Source organism: Schistocerca cancellata, chromosome 6, assembly GCF_023864275.1.
Source record: "Schistocerca cancellata isolate TAMUIC-IGC-003103 chromosome 6, iqSchCanc2.1, whole genome shotgun sequence".
Lineage (NCBI taxonomy): Eukaryota > Metazoa > Arthropoda > Insecta > Orthoptera > Acrididae > Schistocerca > Schistocerca cancellata.
Window position 1 is genome coordinate 277,594,372 of NC_064631.1, and position 18,986 is coordinate 277,613,357.

An 18,986-nucleotide genomic window follows, 5' to 3' on the forward strand; every position below is an offset into this window, starting at 1 on the left:
ACGGGTCGTAACACATCTGAAATGTAACGGCCACTGTTCAAAGTGCCGTCAGTGCGAACAAGAGGTGACCGAGACGTGTAACCAATGGCACACCATGTCATCACGCCGGGTGATACGCCTGTTTGGCGATGACGAATACACGCTTCCAATGTGCGTTCACTGCGATATCTCCAAACACCGATTCTACCATCACGATGCTGTAAGCAGAACCTGGGTTCGTCCGAAAAAATGACTTTTGCCATTCGTGTACCCAGGTTCGTCGTTGAGTACACCATCGCAGGCCCTCCTGTCTGTGATGCAGTGTCAAGGGTAATCGCAGCCACGGTCTGCGAGCTGATTGTCCATGCTGCTGCAAACGTCGTCGAACTGTTCGTGCAGATGGTTGTTGTCTTGAAAACTTCCTCATCTGTTGACTCAGCGATCGAGACGTGGCTGCACGATCCGTTACAGCTATAAAGATAAGATGCCTGTCACCTCGACTACTAGTGATACGAGGCCGTTGGGATCCAGCACGGCGTTCCGTATTACCCTTCTGAACCCACCGATTCCACATTCTGCTAACAGTCATTGGATCTTGACCAATGTGAGCAGCAATGTCGCGATACGATAAACCGCAATCGCGACCTTTATCAAAGTCGGAAACTTGATGGTACGCATTTCTCCTCCTTACACGAGGCTTCACAACAACTTTTCACCAGGCAAAGCCGATCAACTGCTTTTTGTGTATGAGAAATCGGTTGGAAACGTTCCTCATGTCAGCACGTTGTAGGTGTCGCCACCGGCGCCAACCTTGTGTGAATGCTCTGAAAAGCTAATCATTTGCATATCACAGCATCTTCTTCCTGACGGTTAAATTTCGCGTCTGTAGCACGTCATCTTCGTGGTGTAGCAATTTTAATGGCCAGTAGTGTACATATTTAATTTCGATGACAAGCATGAAATATCGTCCTTAATTTTGCGAAATAGTTGCTCTAAAAATTATTTTGAGAAATTAGTCCCTTAATCTACAATACACACACTGAAGATTTAAAGAACTTGGTACTCCGGCCTAATATCCTGTAGGGCCCCCGCGACCACGCAGAAGTGTCGCAGCACGACGTGGCATGGACTCGACTACTGTCTGAAGTAGTGCTGGAAGGAACTGACACCAAGAATCCTGCAGGGCTATCTATTAATCCGTAAGAGTACAAGGGGTGGAGATCTCTCCTGAAAAGCACGTTGCAAGGCATCCCAGAAATGCTCAATAATGTCCATGTCTGGGCAGTTTGGAGGCCAGCGGAAGTGTTTAAACTCAGAAGAGTGTTCCTGGAGCCACTTTGTAGCAATTCTGGACGTTTGGGGTGTTGCATTATCCTGCTGGAACTGCCCAAGTCTATCGGATTGCGCAATGGACAGGAGTGGATGTACGCTATCAGACAAGATGCTTACGTACGTGTCACCTGTCAGGGTTGTATCTAGATCTGTCAGGGGTCCCGTATCACTCCAATTCCACACGCTCCACACTAATACAGAGCCTCCACCAGCTTGAAGATTTCCCTGCTGAGATGCAGGGATGATGGTTTCATGAGGTTTTCTCCATACCCGTATACGTTCTCCGCTCTATTCAATTTGAGAATCGTCCGACTAGGCAACGTTTTTCGTCATCACCAGTCCACTGTCGGCGTTGACGGGCCAGGCGATTCATAAAGCCTTGTTGTGCAGTCCTCAAGAGTACACGAATGGGCCTATGGCTCCGAAAGCCCATATCGATGATATTTCGTTGAATGATTCGCACGCTGACAGTTGTTGATATCCCAGCACTGAAATCTGCAGCAATTCGCGGAAGGGTGGCACTTCTGTCAAGTTGAATGATTCGTTTCAGTCTTTGGTCCCGTTCTTGGAGGATCTTTTCCGGCCGCAGCGATGTGGAGATTTGATGTTTTTCCGGATTCCTGATATTCATGGTACACTCGTGAAATTGTCGTACGGGAAAATCCTCACATCATCACTACATCGAAGATGCTGCGTCCCATCGCTCGTGTGCCGACTTTAACACCATGCTCATACTCACTTAAATATTGATAACCTATAATTTTAGCAGCAGTAACCGATCTACCAAATGTGCCAGACACTTCATGTCACATATAGGCGTTTCCGATCGCAGCGCCGTCTTCTGCCTGTTTACATATCTCTGTGTTTGAAGATGCATGCCTATACTAGTATCTTTGGGTCTTCAGTACATAAATGCTTCCGATAATATACTAGAGCTTGGAACCAAACTTCCGAACAGGATAAAAAATGCCCACACACCGTTGTTGTAAGGCAATGTCGACATGTTTTGCTGGCGTGTTCGATCATCAGATGTGTCTCCAATCGTGTGCATATGAACTTCATCGGACGACAACTCCAACGTCATCCAGAACAGCTTCAACCGTCTGTGTATTGACCGACCATTTGTAACATACGTGGAACACAATTCCACAAGCTGACAACCACCACCTATACAACACAATGCTAGCATGTTTGCATGCCTACATTCATAATTCTGACAGTTACAACGCTTATAAATGTACTAGTATTTCACAGTTTCGATGATTTATCTCGCGCTTACATTAACCTGCGATCTTGCAGTGGTAATCAATTAAATATGTGACCCAGACAAATATATTCCCGAAATCTCATTAGTGTACATTAATTATTTTTTGATGTTGTGTTATTTTTCGTCAGAATATAATGTATTTGGAACATGCCAGTGTCTCCAGGTCTCTTCTATGTGTACAAACTTCTTTCATCATTCTTAATCCAAGTGTTAGCAACGATTAAGATAGACTCTGTGCAAAATTCTACCAGGCGGCTTCCTTTTCCATTGCTTTCTCCCTGTCCCATATCCACCTTCTATTTATCTTCTCTTCTATTTCCTACCATCGAATTCCACTCCTCCATCACAATTAAATTTTAGGCTTTGTTAACTATTTGAATAATTTCATTTATCGCATCATACATTTCTTCAATCTCTGCACAGCTAGTGGACATTCAATCTTGTATTACCGTGGTGGGTACGGGCTTCTTGCCTATCTTAGATACGATAATACGTTCACTATGCTGCTCATAGCAGCTTCCCCGCATTCCTATTTTGTTACTAATTATCAGACGTACACCTGACCAGGAGCCCTCTTCCTTCTGCCACATAACTTCACTTATTTCCACCACATATCAATAAAAATATCGGTTTAGTCAGTTTTAACTAGCATAGAAAAAACCGATATATCAAAAAACTGGTTGTTTTAGCAATAACTGCTCTCCTCATGACGCTGTTATATACTGCAGAATAAAGTCATCAGTACACGAGTTTGGCAAGACATCTGCCTGGTGCGAAATGTGTCAATTGACCTTGGACAATACAAAGTGTGTGGTCTCTCAAAGGAGTAGTAAAGAAAACTCCGTTAAGTACTGTCTGCACGATAAAACGCATAAATTTAAAGATGGTAGGTTCTGCTAAATACACACAGATTACAATTATGGACAACTTTAGTGAGTATTGTTACATAAAAAATCTTCTCGGACGACAATCAGGAACACCACAACACTTAGCGGATGCAACAAATCTATTAAAGGGGCTTCCTATGCTTCGTTTATCCGTCCTCTCCTACAATATTCCTGCACTGCTGATAGGGCGGATGGTACTCTATCAGAAGAATCACAGCCGGTTTTGAACAGATGGCAAGAACATGTTGAATGTCTGTATAAGGAGAATAAAATACAAAGTGAAATTAAGGTTGAAGAGGAGCGATATGTGACGGAAGATGGAAAGGGATTCACCATCTTGGAAGCATATGTAGAAAAGACGCTGAAGGAGATGAAGAATAGAAAGGCCTGTGGAATTGATGATTTGCCAGCAGAACTGTTGAAGACTCTGGGAAAGAAGGCAAGTAAAGAAAAAGTCTGCCTCTGTAATTTGATATATGACAAAGGGGAATGGCCTGAGGCCTGCCTTGTAACAGTTATGATGCCAACAGAGAAAAAGAGAAACACTAAAAAATGTGAAGAGCATAGGACCATCAGTCTAATTTCTCATGCAGCTATAGTGTTGCTTAGAGTGTTGAACAGAAGGCTATATGACAAGCTGGAGACAGGGATGGCAGGGGAGCAGTTCGTATTTAGAGGCGGAAAGGACCAACATATGCTATTGGCCTGTTAAGAACTATAGGGGAAAGATATATGGAAAAAGGTAGGGAAACCTTTGCTATCTTTATAGATTTAGAAAATGGTTTTGACAGAGTCCGGTGGAATAGGCTGATGGATATTTTGAAGAGGAAAGGAGTAGGTAAGAAAGAGAGATAACTGATAAAGAATCTGTATTCACACCAGAAAGTAAGGATAAGGATTGGAAATGAAATTTGAGAAGGAAGTAGCATTAGACGAGGTGTTAGACAAAGTTGTTGCCTTTCCCCACTGTTGTTGAACGCAAACGTGGAAGAGATTATTGCGAAAGGCTTAGATGGGAAAAGAAGTGTAAAGAGAAAAGAATGTATAAGATTTGCTGGTCACATGATATTTGTGGCAGAAAGTGAGCGGACAGTGAATCACATGCTGAAAGATCTAAATGAAGTTTGTGTGGAATATGGGATGCAAATAAACACAGCAAAACCAAAGAGTATAGTCATCAATACAAGACGCAGACTGTCCAATTTTAAAATAGGACAACCTACCATTAGTCAAGTAAATGCATTTAAATATGTTGTAAGATCAACAACTAAAGACCTGAGATGTCACCAGGAGGTGGAACCTCGAATTGCAATAGCGAAAGAGGCCTTCAACACAAAGAGGAGGTTGTTAGATGGAAAATTAGATAAAGGTCTAAGGAAAAGGCTTGGCAAATGTTTTGTCTGGACCGTGGCACAATATGGGGCAGAAACATGAACGCTGAGACGAGAGGATGGAAAAAGGTTAGGAGCATTTGAAATGTGGACGTGGAGGAGAATGGAGAGGATAAGCTGAATGGAAAGAGTGAGTAATGAAAGAGTATTGAAAAGGCAAGGTGAGAGAAGATGTCTGCTGAAGGTTATAAGAGGAAGGAAAATGAATTGGTTGGGACATTCATTGAGAAGGGACTGCTTGCTAGCAGATGTTTTGGAAATACTGGTTTGTGGGAGAAGACTGATAGGATGAAAGAGATACAAGATGATAGACGACATAAAGGAAAGAGGAAATCTTGCGGACGTGAAGAGGATGGCAGAAGACCGGACAGCCTGGAGGACTACCATGTGAAACCCTGCGTTTTGGCAGAACACTAAAGATGTAAGTTACATTCACTAGATATTATTGACATAAGAGATCGGAAAAACTGAAAGACGGCCAGTTCATTTTATTCATTCGAGTAAGACAGGAGAGGGTATCACAGAAATTATATGCGAATTATGGTGGCAATCTTGCAATCGGCGTCGATATCTTTTCAGGAAATATCAATCAACTGTTTCCTATTCCATATGCGGAAATAATTTGTTGACTCTCACCTATGTAAGAAGAAATGACCATCCCAATAAATAAAAAAAATAAAGTCTCAGATAGTACTAAAAAGTTTCGATGCTCATTTTTCTCTTGTGCTGTTACAGAGCTGGACGGTCTATAAACAATCTGAAAGAGTGTCTATGAATAATGAAGAGTGAATTGAGGAACAGTCATGTAGATGTAGGCGCAGATTTAGAACTCTTCAGTCCACGCAGCTGGTGTGGTATTCTGTGCGTTCGTATTTTATTCATTGAGTCGAGTAGGCAACTGTGTTCGGTATTTCTCGCTTGTGTCTCGGGTTTATTTTTATCCGTCAGTGTTAGCTGCACGTTAACATTAACAAACAGCACCGTGAATAACTTTGTCCATGAAGACTTAGTCACGATGAGCCCCTTGTGTGGTTTCATCAAATGCAATGACCGAGCAACACAATGAATTTTTGCTGAACTGTTGCCGCAACGACGACACTGACATCACAGACATTTTGCATTTTTATGCAGGTACCTAGGATCAACCGGACCCTTCCGCGTCAGTATTACTGAATGATAGAAACTGTTTCATTGTTATTATGGTACTTTCAGAGCAAGAAAAGATAATTATGTTACTTAGAATAAATCACAGATACTTTAATATTTCTTAAGGGCCCACCGGAGATCACGACTCCCTTACGCGAAAATACTAAGAGAATGTCCCGAAACAACATCGGAAAGAAAAGAAAATGGAAGATCAGAGTTTAACGTACCGTTGGAAGCGTGATCGTTATACATGGAGCACTAGCTAGAACTGTTTCAAGGATTGGGACGGAAATCGGTTATTTGTTTTCGAAGTAAACATAGTGCATTTATTTGAACATGAGTAATTTTACCGACGTTGTTCACTTTCACAAAATACACTACAGAAATGGAAACAGTCTTGTCACAGGCCTGGTGTGCAGAAGTTTCATTCAAAGACTACGACAGCCACCAAAGATCGATAAATCACTCTTGTAGTTCGATCCCTTAAAAACAGCGTTGGCAAATCGAAGACATTGTGTGTGTTTTGGCAATCTCGACACACCGAAATGACTGTCATGACAGACCACCTGCAAACGCTTTACCATCCTACATCAGAGCTTATCTAATGCAGTTTTACTGAAATAGTATAGTACACTACTGGCCATTAAAATTGCTACACCAAGAAGAAATGCAGATGATAAACGGGTATTCATTGGACCAATATATTATACTAGAAGTGACATGTGATTACATTTTCGCACAATTTGGGTGTACAGGTCCTGAGAAATCAGTACCTAGATCAACCACCTCTGGCTGTAATAACGGCCTTGATACGCCTGGGCATTGAGTCAAACAGAGCTTGGATGGCGTGTACAGTTACAGCTGCCCATGCTGCTTCAACACGATACCACAGTTCGTCAAGAGTAGTGACTGGCGTATTGTGACGAGCCAGTTGCTCGGCCACCATTGACCAAACGTTTTCAGTTGGTGAGAGATCTGAAGAATGTGCTGGCCAGGGCAGCAGTCGAACATTTTCTGCATCCAGAAAGACCCGTACAGTACCTGCAACATGCGGTCGTGCATTATCCTGCTGAAATGTAGGGTTTCGCAGGGACCGAATGAAGGGTAGAATACGAGCAGCAATGTCGCGATACGATAAACCGCAATCGCGATAGGCTACAATGCGACCTTTATCAAAGTCGGAAGCTTGATGGTACGCATTTCTCCTCCTTACACGAGGCATCACCAAGCAAAGCCGGTCAACTGCTGTTTGTGTATGACAAATCGGTTGGGAACTTGCCTCATTTCAGCACGTTGTAGGTGTCGCCACCGGCGCCAACCTTGTGAGAATTCTCTGAAAAGCTAATCATTTGCATATCACAGCATCTTGTTCCTGTTGGTTAAATTTCGCGTCTATGGCATGCCATCTCTGTGGTGTAGCAATTTTAATGGCCGGCAGTATAATTGTAGTCGCTTAGGCGAACTAGGCTATGACATTTAACAAAGGAAAGTCTCCCCGTCCAGACTATGTATCAGTTAGATTCCTTTTAGATTATGCTGATATAAGTAGTCGATACTTAGTAATCAAATACAACCACTTGTTCGACGAAATATCCGTACCTAAAGATTGTAAAGTTGATGAGATTACACCAGTACTCAAGAAAGGAAATATGAGTAATCGGTCAAATTACATATTCATATCGTTGAGTTGGACTTGCACTAGAATTTCAAAACATGTACTCTTTTAGAAACAGTCTATTAGCACACAGTCAGACTCAGAAAATATCTTTCTTGTGAAATACAATTAGCTCTTTACTCGCACGAGGTAATGTGTGCTATCAACAGTGTATCTCAAATTAATCCCATATTTTGAATTTCCAGAAGGACTTTGACACCGTTCCACACAACATACTTCTAATCTACTTGCGTTCCCGTGTAGTATCGTGACGTGTGTGTTTTTCTCTCAGAAAGGTCTTAAAATTAATCAGAAGTGATATATTGCTTTTACCAAGGAGCTATTATAGCCCTTCTGTTGTTCCTAATCTACATACACTATTTAAAGAATAATCTGTGCACCCCTCTTGGATTGCTTGCTGATGACGCTGTCATTTACCGTCTAATAATCAGAAGATGACTGTGCGCTATAACTGTTCGTTGCACATTTTTGACATGACATCGCTTGGTAGGACACGTTCTGAGTCATCACCAGTGTAGTATTGGAGGGAAGCGTGGAGGGTAAAAATTGTAGAGGGAGTTCAAGAGATAAGTACACTAAGCTGATCAGAAGGATGTAGGTTTCAAGAGGTACTTGGAGATGAAGAGGCTTGATAGAGTAGTATGGAGAGCTGCATCAAATCAGTCTCTGGACTGAAGATCACAACGCCTCAACATCCGTCCACAGGCCCGATAAGACGCACTCCATTTCCAGACAAGGTAGTACCTCGTAATTCTTCGCAGCAGATCGGTGAAAGAAAAAAATTACACAGTATCAGTCAACGGCAGGATATTCTATGGAACTAGTCTCGCCTATAAATGGCAGCAATATTGACTTAGCGTTAGGAAGAAAAAGTTGGCTGAAACCAGATACTGATTGCATTTCAATACTACACTACGAGTGGGATGTGGATGCTGGGATGTGTATAGAGAATACTGACTGAACTCTGGTGGCAGAGGTGTGTTTGTAGAAATAAAAAATATGACAATATATAGTGAGACTAGTACATATTCAGAATGTGAAATCATCTGGTTGAAAATAAGTGATAATGGTGACTGAGACATGGTTATTGGATGCTTTTACAGACTTCTTGGCTCAGTAGCAACAGGGGGGGGGGGGGGGGAGGGGGACATTTGAGCGGAAACTTGAACAATATGTCACGTATGTACCCTGTTTATGTTTTATTTTTAGGTGGATATTTGAAATTAGCAGCTGTAGACGGAGAATCAAGCGATAACTGCAGGGAGCAGCAACAGAGAATTGTGTGAAACTGTTCTAAACGCCTTACCCGAAAATTGCCTTGAGCAGCTAATCAGAAAATCGACTCGTGAAGGTAACTTATCACAAGGGGCGATCAAAAAATGTCCGTTGGAGGCCATTGCTACAGCGTAGAAGCAACGTAGTGCTACTCAGATACGAGTATCTAAGCACCGACATATAGTTAAAGTGTTAGTGGGGCGTTCCTGTCTTTCTGACGTGCGTTCGGTTAATGCAGAAACGTGAACTGGGACGGCGATATTACCAAATGTGCCCGAACACGACCAAGGTGAGCTTATTCTCTTCTTGCCTGCGGGAAGACAAATACCAGAAGACATCAGTGGGAGAATATAGAATTTGTATGAGGCAGCATGTCTGTCGAAAACAACCGTCTTCCAAGCGTGCGTCAGGTTCCGTGCTTGTCGCGATTCGACAGAAGACTCCGTTCGGTCTTCAAGGCAGACACACTCGGGCATCCGCGGAATAGTCTTGATCTCTCCCATGTGATTATCACGCCTATGTTCCCTTAAAAAAGAGCCTGAATGATCGAGATTCCGATCAAACGAGGACGTGCAACAGGTAGTTATGCAGCGCGCAGTTACGGACTCCTTCATGCAGCAGGAGATAGTGTTCCTCAAGCTGATGTGTCGGTGGAATGATTGCCTCAATACTTGCGGCAATTGCCTAATTGGCGTGCCGATTCTAGGCTCTACTGTCTTCGACCGGAAACTTTTTGATCGCTCACTATAGATGTTCTGGTGTAAAACGGAACCTTTCGAGTCAGTGTAGAACAGGAAATCAATTATCATAAGGGCGTTGCAGCAGCACCGAATACGGCCGTAAATCTGAATTCTTCGAAAGATAGTAACAACATTATGATATATATGACCGTCAAGAAACAAATTTGAGATTATCGGAGTGGTCAGAATGAAAATTTTAGTTCCAGTAGTTACAATGTTATGTTTCAATCAACGAAGTTCAGGAGCATGGTACTCTACACTTTAGACAGGTATGTGCTGAGAAAAGTTGTGAGGGATGGAAAAGAATCGCTGCAGTTCGCCTATATTGTTAGAAAGTTGCTACAAACGAAATGAGAGCTTCTCTGCCAATTTCAACCTATCAAAGTCTTACAGACCAAACGAAAGCTGTACAAAGCCGAAGTTGGCGTAAGATGAGAAATTGTATCTACCGACTTTTCAGAAATTCGTAAGAAGACTTAGCCTTCTGTTAAGTAAACAGATCGAACGAACACATCTATCGAGACACACGGTGACCATAACGTCATGAAAAAGGTGGATGACACGAAAAAGACCAGAATACTAAACGACTTTCTTCTGAACTGTTTTACAGAGGAATTTCACCCTTTCGGTTGCTTCTTTAAACGGCTGTTATCGATAGAAGGGAGCAAGGGATAGAACAGCAACTCATATCGCTCAACGGAGGAAAGGCCGATGGACCGAAAGGGTATCAATTGCATTCAACGATTCTATACAGGGTATGTGAAATAACTTGCTCTCTATTAGCAGCAGTATACTGTAAGTCAATGAGAAGCGAAGAGTTCCCTATAAATGTAAAAAGCATATGTCATTCGCATTTTCAAGAAGGGCCGTCAAAAAGATGCTCAAAACTGTAGGCCTATATCTCTGAGATCAGTTTATTGTAGAAGTTTGGAACATGTTCTATGATCGCGTATTATGATATTTATGTAGGAACCAACGTAGGTTCCGAAAACGGTCGTATGAAACCCAGCTAGTCATTCTCAATGGAGAGAAGTCTACACATAAAAAATTGACTTACGTACGTGTCACCAGTCAGAGTCGTATCTTGACGTATCAGGATTCCCACATCACTCAAACTGCACACGCTCCACATCAGTATAGAGCTTCCAACATCTTGAACAGTCCCCTACTGATACACAGGGTTTATGGATTCACGAGGTTGTCTCCATATCCGTACACGTCCATCCGCTGGATATGATTTGAAACGAGACTCAATCGACCATCCAACGTGATTCCAGTCGTCAACACTCCAATGTCGGTGTTGACGGGACCAGGTGAGGCGTAAAGATTTGTGTTGTGCAGTCATCGAGAGTACACGAGTGGGCCTTCTTATATGAAAGGCCGTATCGATGATGTTTCATTGAGTGGTTCGCACGCTGACACTTGCTAATGGCCTTGCAATGAAATCTGCAGCAGTTTGCGGCAGCGTTGCACTTATGTTACATTAAACAATTCTCTTCAGACGTCGTTGCTCCCGTTCTTGCAAGATCTTTTTCCGGCCGCAGCGATGTAGGAGATTTGAAACGGTACACTCGTTAAATACACTCCTGGAAATTGAAATAAGAACACCGTGAATTCATTGTCCCAGGAAGGGGAAACTTTATTGACACATTCCTGGGGTCAGATACATCACATGATCACACTGACAGAACCACAGGCACATAGACACAGGCAACAGAGCATGCACAATGTCGGCACTAGTACAGTGTATATCCACCTTTCGCAGCAATGCAGGCTGCTATTCTCCCATGGAGACGATCGTAGAGATGCTGGATGTAGTCCTGTGGAACGGCTTGCCATGCCATTTCCACCTGGCGCCTCAGTTGGACCAGCGTTCGTGCTGGACGTGCAGACCGCGTGAGACGACGCTTCATCCAGTCCCAAACACGCTCAATGGGGGACAGATCCGGAGATCTTGCTGGCCAGGGTAGTTGACTTACACCTTGTAGAGCACGTTGGGTGGCACGGGATACATGCGGACGTGCATTGTCCTGTTGGAACAGCAAGTTCCCTTGCCGGTCTAGGAATGGTAGAACGATGGGTTCGATGACGGTTTGGATGTACCGTGCACTATTCAGTGTCCCCTCGACGATCACCAGTGGTGTACGGCCAGTGTAGGAGATCGCTCCCCACACCATGATGCCGGGTGTTGGCCCTGTGTGCCTCGGTCGTATGCAGTCCTGATTGTGGCGCTCACCTGCACGGCGCCAAACACGCATACGACCATCATTGGCACCAAGGCAGAAGCGACTCTCATCGCTGAAGACGACACGTCTCCATTCGTCCCTCCATTCACGCCTGTCGCGACACCACTGGAGGCGGGCTGCACGATGTTGGGGCGTGAGCGGAAGACGGCCTAACGGTGTGCGGGACCGTAGCCCAGCTTCATGGAGACGGTTGCGAATGGTCCTCGCCGATACCCCAGGAGCAACAGTGTCCCTAATTTGCTGGGAAGTGGCGGTGCGGTCCCCTACGGCACTGCGTAGGATCCTACGGTCTTGGCGTGCATCCGTGCGTCGCTGCGGTCCGGTCCCAGGTCGACGGGCACGTGCACCTTCCGCCGACCACTGGCGACAACATCGATGTACTGTGGAGACCTCACGCCCCACGTGTTGAGCAATTCGGCGGTACGTCCACCCGGCCTCCCGCATGCCCACTATACGCCCTCGCTCAAAGTCCGTCAACTGCACATATGGTTCACGTCCACGCTGTCGCGGCATGCTACCAGTGGTAAAGACTGCGATGGAGCTCCGTATGCCACGGCAAACTGGCTGACACTGACGGCGGCGGTGCACAAATGCTGCGCAGCTAGCGCCATTCGACGGCCAACACCGCGGTTCCTGGTGTGTCCGCTGTGCCGTGCGTGTGATCATTGCTTGTACAGCCCTCTCGCAGTGTCCGGAGCAAGTATGGTGGGTCTGACACACCGGTGTCAATGTGTCCTTTTTTCCATTTCCAGGAGTGTAGTTGTACGGGAAAATCCCTACTTCATCGCTACTTCAGAGATGCTGTGTCCCAACGCTCGTGCGTCGACCGTAATACCACGTTCAAACTCACTTAAAGCTTAATAACCCGTCACTGTAGCAGCTGTTACCGATCTAACAACTGCGCTAGAACTTGTTGTCTTACATATGCGTTACCGACCGCAGCGCCATCTTCTGCGTGTTTGCATATGTCTGTATTTGAATACACATGCCTCTACCAGTATATTTCGCTCTTCAGTGTAAGGCCGTAATTTTCCCGAAGTATATATAAATGGCCTGATAGATAACGTCGGAAGTTGCATGAGCCTTTCCCAATGTGATTCTGTCGTATACAGAAAATTGTGGCAAATACAGGAAGACGTTGCAGAGGATCGACACTTGGTGGAGGAAGTGTCAATTGCCTCTTAAAATGTAACTTATTGCGAATAAGTAGAAAGTCCCTTTGCTATATAATTACAAGATTTCAGGACAGTCACTAGAAGCAACTACTTGCATAAGATGTATGGAATAGATACTATATGATTTAAAGTAGAACGGCTACATAAAATTAATCGCAAATAAGGCAAACGTCGTTCAGGTTCACTGGAAGAATCCTCAGGAAATGTAGTTGATCAACAAAAAAGGCTGCTTGTAAAAGTATCGTTTGAGCAATACTTGAGTATTGATCTGGATTCATGGATCCGTTGAAGATATGATTAAAGAGGAAATACTGAAGTTCGAAAGAAGAGCAGTGCGTTTCTTTACAGGTTCAATTTGTAAGTACAAAAGCTCACAGAGTTGCTCAGCCAACTCCAATGGCACACACTGCAAGAAATCAGTTCTTCTGTGCAAGGTGGAAGCCATTTAAGAAGTATTTACCATTTAGTTTATAAAATGTTATTTCAAATACACCCATCAAATCCTTACAGGTTTTCTCCCTGAATAACTTTGGATGAGCTCACGTGAAACAAACTGCCTGCCCTTCAGAACGGAGGCAGCTCTGCCCCGTTAAAGTTGCTGACAATAGACGCCTTCAGCCTTCTGCTGAAGTTGCTAATGAATATACGCCGTCAGTTTAGCCAATAGCGTGCATGGGAGGGCAGTCACATGTGTGGACACTGGAGGGTTCTGCAGGAAGAACACAACTGCTGCTCTCTCTTGCTATCAAGACCTACTTTAGAACAGACGTCTTTTTTGGGTGGCAGAGCCTCTGATATGCGCCTTGTGACCGGCCACCAACAGAACTCAACATGAATGCCGTACCTCTCCGTTTCCTACTTTCTTTAGTTTGTTTGGCCTCTTAGACTGGCCTACACCTGTTAACCTTCTACCACAGGCGCCTCGTGTATCCCTTACATTGAAATCTAATCTCTTTATTTGACCTAATTTCGTGTTCCATCATGTAACATCAGACCTGGACGCCAACCTGATAAGTGTTGGCCGCTCGATCACATGTACAATGGCATCAAAATCGGGGTATGTTCCCACGTTTAGGTGTGTGGGGCGACAGTCGACTTTCATTTCATATTCGATATTGTGTGACTGGTCAGTATTCGCCACTCTTATTCCGCTGCGTGCCGAGCCTGCGTGCCGCAGTGTGCCGGCCTGATGCCACGTCAGACAACATCCGTAGACACCAGCGCCCGGGGCAATGTCGACAACTCCGCCTCGCTACCTGCCACAGCGCTGGCTGGAGTCTCATGGACAACAGCGCCACGCACAAACAAATGTGTGGTAGGTGCACAGAGCTGCGCCTGGCATGGCACCAGCTTGCTGCGTGCGAGCCGACCCCATTTGACGATCGCAGCTAACACAGGTTCCCAGTCGCCGTGTGTTAGCCCTGTCCAGGCACCTGGACGTAGGAAAAATTAGCGATGCGTCTATGCCGCTCCTTTGGTTACATCAATCGCAAGGGTGCCATCTACGGCTTACCTGTTGCTGCCACCTCCGCCCAGTTGCACGTCGCCTGCCTGTGTAAGCCAGTGGGGCTGCCCGTCCGTTGAGTGCAGTATGGCTGAAAATGCAGCCTTGCAGCAAAGCTGTTTACTGGCTGAGATGTCATCGTTGCGGACAGTCCCAGCTGCGTAGCCCACCTGCCACCACGTCGCCTAGAGGCGCCGCCCCATTTCCGCCGCCAGTTAGCCTCTTGCGGCCAACTCCTCTAGGGCCCTGGCCTCAACGCCTGGGGCGCCTACTTTCACCGCCATGAAACCAGCCACCCTCGCCACCCATCCCGGTTTTAAGCGGGTACAGGGATGCCACCAGCTGCCGCTGGGGCGGTGTGTTAACACAGGTACTCTTAACTTTTGTATAGCAAAGATGGAGTAAATCACTGTACTATTATCACAGTGCCTTCTATTGGATTTACTGCTGCACTAACAGTGGAGCGCACTTGCCGTCCAGCATAACAGAAATTACTGAACGTACAGTGTTTATACTGGAGTACGAATTATTTACTAGTGACACAAAACGTCTCAGAAACCTCAATTGTATTTACAGACTAATTATTACTCAAAGTCGAATGAATGGAACTAGGTATGGCACCAAAGTGCACAATGACAAACATTTTTTTTATTTCATAAACAGTAAAGCTAACTATCGTTTCTGTGCAGAAAAGATTTTGGGAAATCCAAAACCTTACATCATTCAGCCAAACTTATTACAGCTTAGTACCTTGTATTGGATAATCAACAGATATAAAATTACTGCTCGCAGTGAATATGTGTCTTGAAAAAGTGTAGCTCGTACAAAACTTGACGTCGCATTACCTTTCGCTAATTAAATCTAAAACATAACATCGTATTAGCTTTGCCTAGTTAACTTTGAAACGATACCTTCAAGAATTCTTCTGATTTATCATAATAAATGGCTATCTTTTTTTCAATGCGAAAATTTCCTCACGTCAAATAGCAATATGTATCAGTTTTGCCACTTGTCTTTAATGAAGTACAGCAATAGTTATAAATTGCCAGTAAATATCTATATTTCCTTTTTTCTTTTCCGAGACTTAGTTAAATGTAACAGATATAAAGGAATAACTTTTGCTTTTAAATTTCCTTCCAGTTTAGGCACTACGTCGTAATCAGAATTTTAGAGAGATTTTCCGATGCACGTAATATATAAGGAAGATAGCACGAGCTTCGAAGGCAAAGATGATGCGCAATTTCTATTAAACTTCTTTACCAGCTGTTATTTACTCGAAAGAAACACTCAAAACATCAATCTGATATACTCTCTGCTACCTTTCTCTCTGTCTTTCACGTTAACTAGCAGAAAATAAGAAAAAAATTCCCAATTAAATTACTTAGTTTCATTAAAACCCAAATTTGGGACCAAAGATTGATTGCTATTTTATGTTCAAAGTGAAACTCTTTAACTCTCCTTGCAGTAACTGATTCTAAATACGATACCTGATTTAGGAAAAATCTTAGAAATATTATCTCTTTTTTTAGCTGGCTTTGTGTACGTTAACGTAACTCATTAAATGAAAATTCTATGATACTAAATTCGGAACTACCACATCCCTCTATAAAAACTATAATTCAGAATGCAAGCTTTCCTTGTTTTTCAGTCGCTTAGTATCATTTTATTTGAATCTCTTACTTAAGGTATTTCAACACAATATCCTCAATGTTATTGATCGAATGCTAGCAAGAAACTAATTCGCCACTAATCGTAATAACACAACAAAAATGAAACGAAAATCCTAAGTGCCTCCACCTGTTTGTCAGTGACAATTAACAATAAAGAAAAGTTCTGCATCCTCAGGAGTTGGCGTGACGCGTCCTCTTACAATATGCTACTTGAAAATAGACCACTGCTCACTTTTCACTCTGCAAGTCTCAGTTTAGTTACATACGGCTCGTTAATGGTTATACAGTACTACGTTTCGCACTAAACATCGTAAGGGTTTATAGGCCAATTCAAACTAACAAGCCAAATGATATCCACCGTATATGTTAGGGCCCAAAACTCCACCAAAATGCACTAAAGTCGTTACTTCGCTCAGTGGACTGCAACCAACCTAACCACCACTGACAGATCGGCAAACAATGCAATTTAATCGAGCGAGTTTGCACAGCGATTAGAACACTGGACTCGCATTCGGGACGACAGCTCAAACCAACTTTGGGCTATCCTGATTTAGCTTTTCCGTGATTTCTCTAAATCGCTTCAGGCAAATGCCGGGATAGTTCCTTTTAAAGGGCACGGCCGACTTCCTTCCCTCTACTTCCGTACTCCGATGGGACCGATAACCTCTCTGTTTGGTCTCCTCACCCGAATCAACCATCCAACCCAATATCCTCTGCGCGAGCTGCCGGCCGCGGTGGTCTCGCGGTTAAGGCTCTCAGTCCGGAACCGCGGGACTGCTACGGTCGCAGGTTCGAATCCTGCCTCGGGCATGGATGTGTGTGATGTCCTTAGGTTAGTTAGGTTTAAGTAGTTCTAAGTTCTAGGGGACTGCTGACCACAGTAGTTAAGTCCCATAGTGCTCAAAGCCATTCCATTTCTGCCCGAGCTGTAAGCCACTAACTAAATTCGCTGACAAAATAATTCGGATACCTCCAATATCACCACAAAATTAATTACTACGCCTTTCACAGCCACAGTTCACGATGCTCACCCACATCCCTGAAAATATAGGAATAGATCACAGCCCGCCAGTTTTTCCGCCAACTTCTAATATGTAAACTCATAACAAACAAAACACAGGGTGTTTATAAATGAATATCGGGGTTTTAACCCTTTGTAATATTTATTATATTAAGCTTACTGTTATAAATGATACGTCAAATGAACGAGCAACTCAAACAGTTTTACCAAGAACCCTATAACTGCTCAATGTGAGCACCATTTGTCACACGGCACACATCAAATCTATAGCCGAGTTCTTCCCAAACATTGATAAGTGTGTCTTCAGTGATTGTAGCAACAGCTGCTTCGATCCGGTTTCATAATTCAGGGTGGCCTGCTGGTAGCGGAGGCACGTACACACGATCCTTGATGAGACCCCAACCGTAGTAATCGAATGGCGTTAGGTCGGGTGAATGTGGAGGCCATGCAAAGCAAGCCCTGTCATTGGGCCCCTTGCGGCCTATCCAGCGCTTGGGTACAGTGAAATTTAACCAATCGCGTACTTCGCTATACCGGTAAGCTCACATTGAACATTTATAACGATCTTGGTAAAACCGTTTGTGTTGCTCTTTCTTTTGACATATCATTTATAATTGTAAGTTTACTATAATAAATGTTATAAGGCGTTAAAACCAGGAAATTCTTTTACAAACAACCTGTATTCCAAGATAGTGCTGGAGGGAGGGCGGGGTGACAACTCTCGAAGCTACGAAAGTGTACGGTAGTCTCTTCTCAAAAATCTGACCTGCAAAATGGGTCTGAGCACTTTGGGACTTAACTTCTACTGTCATCAGTCCCCTAGAACTTAGAACTACTTAAACCTAACTAACCTAAGGACATCACACACATCCATGCCCGAGGCAGGATTCGAACCTGCGACCGTAGCGGTCACGCGGTTCCTGAGTGGAGCGCCTTTAACCGCTTGGCCACACCGGCCGGCTCTGACCTGCAAACCTGTAAGCGTGCTATACAGAAAATCTGATCGCGCCAGACAATTACACCACTCATGTACAAGTCTTGCTAAATCAGATCGTATAGTGGTGACTAAGCTGACTAAGACCTACATCTGGACTGTCTGGGGCCTATAGGTAAAATGCACGTCTCTCTCGAGCCAATCATGTGGGAACCATTGAGGACGGACAGATATCACCTCGAATTTTGACAATTAGTGCATTATCGGCAACGGCCTTCGGTAAACTCGAGCGGTGGCCTACTGCCCCATAGCGTCTTCGTAGCACCACTGACTTCTACGATGGCCAGGGGTCAGTTTCGCAGCTACAAAGTGCCTCAGCCTTCTGTCATCTTTGCGCGTACCGTGCACCTAAAACATTGTTTTACACACTGTGTAAGTAATCAAACACAGCAAATTATACCTTTTAACTTAGTGTTAATACAAACATATCTTCAGATGCTAAGCAGTAATTAAGGGAAATGTTCACTGTGCGTGTGATACCGTCTTCATAGCGCTACGATGTGCTCCCCCCCCCCCCCTCACAACACATGCTTTCCCCCCGTCACACTTGAGCCTTAGTGCTCTACCCCTCCTACCCCTTCTCTTAAGCATCTGAGCCGCTATTATGGTTTGACGACATCAGATACGCGTATCTTTCCTTCCCTTCCATGCAACCCATTTGCTCTTTTCTTCTCAGTAGGCAAT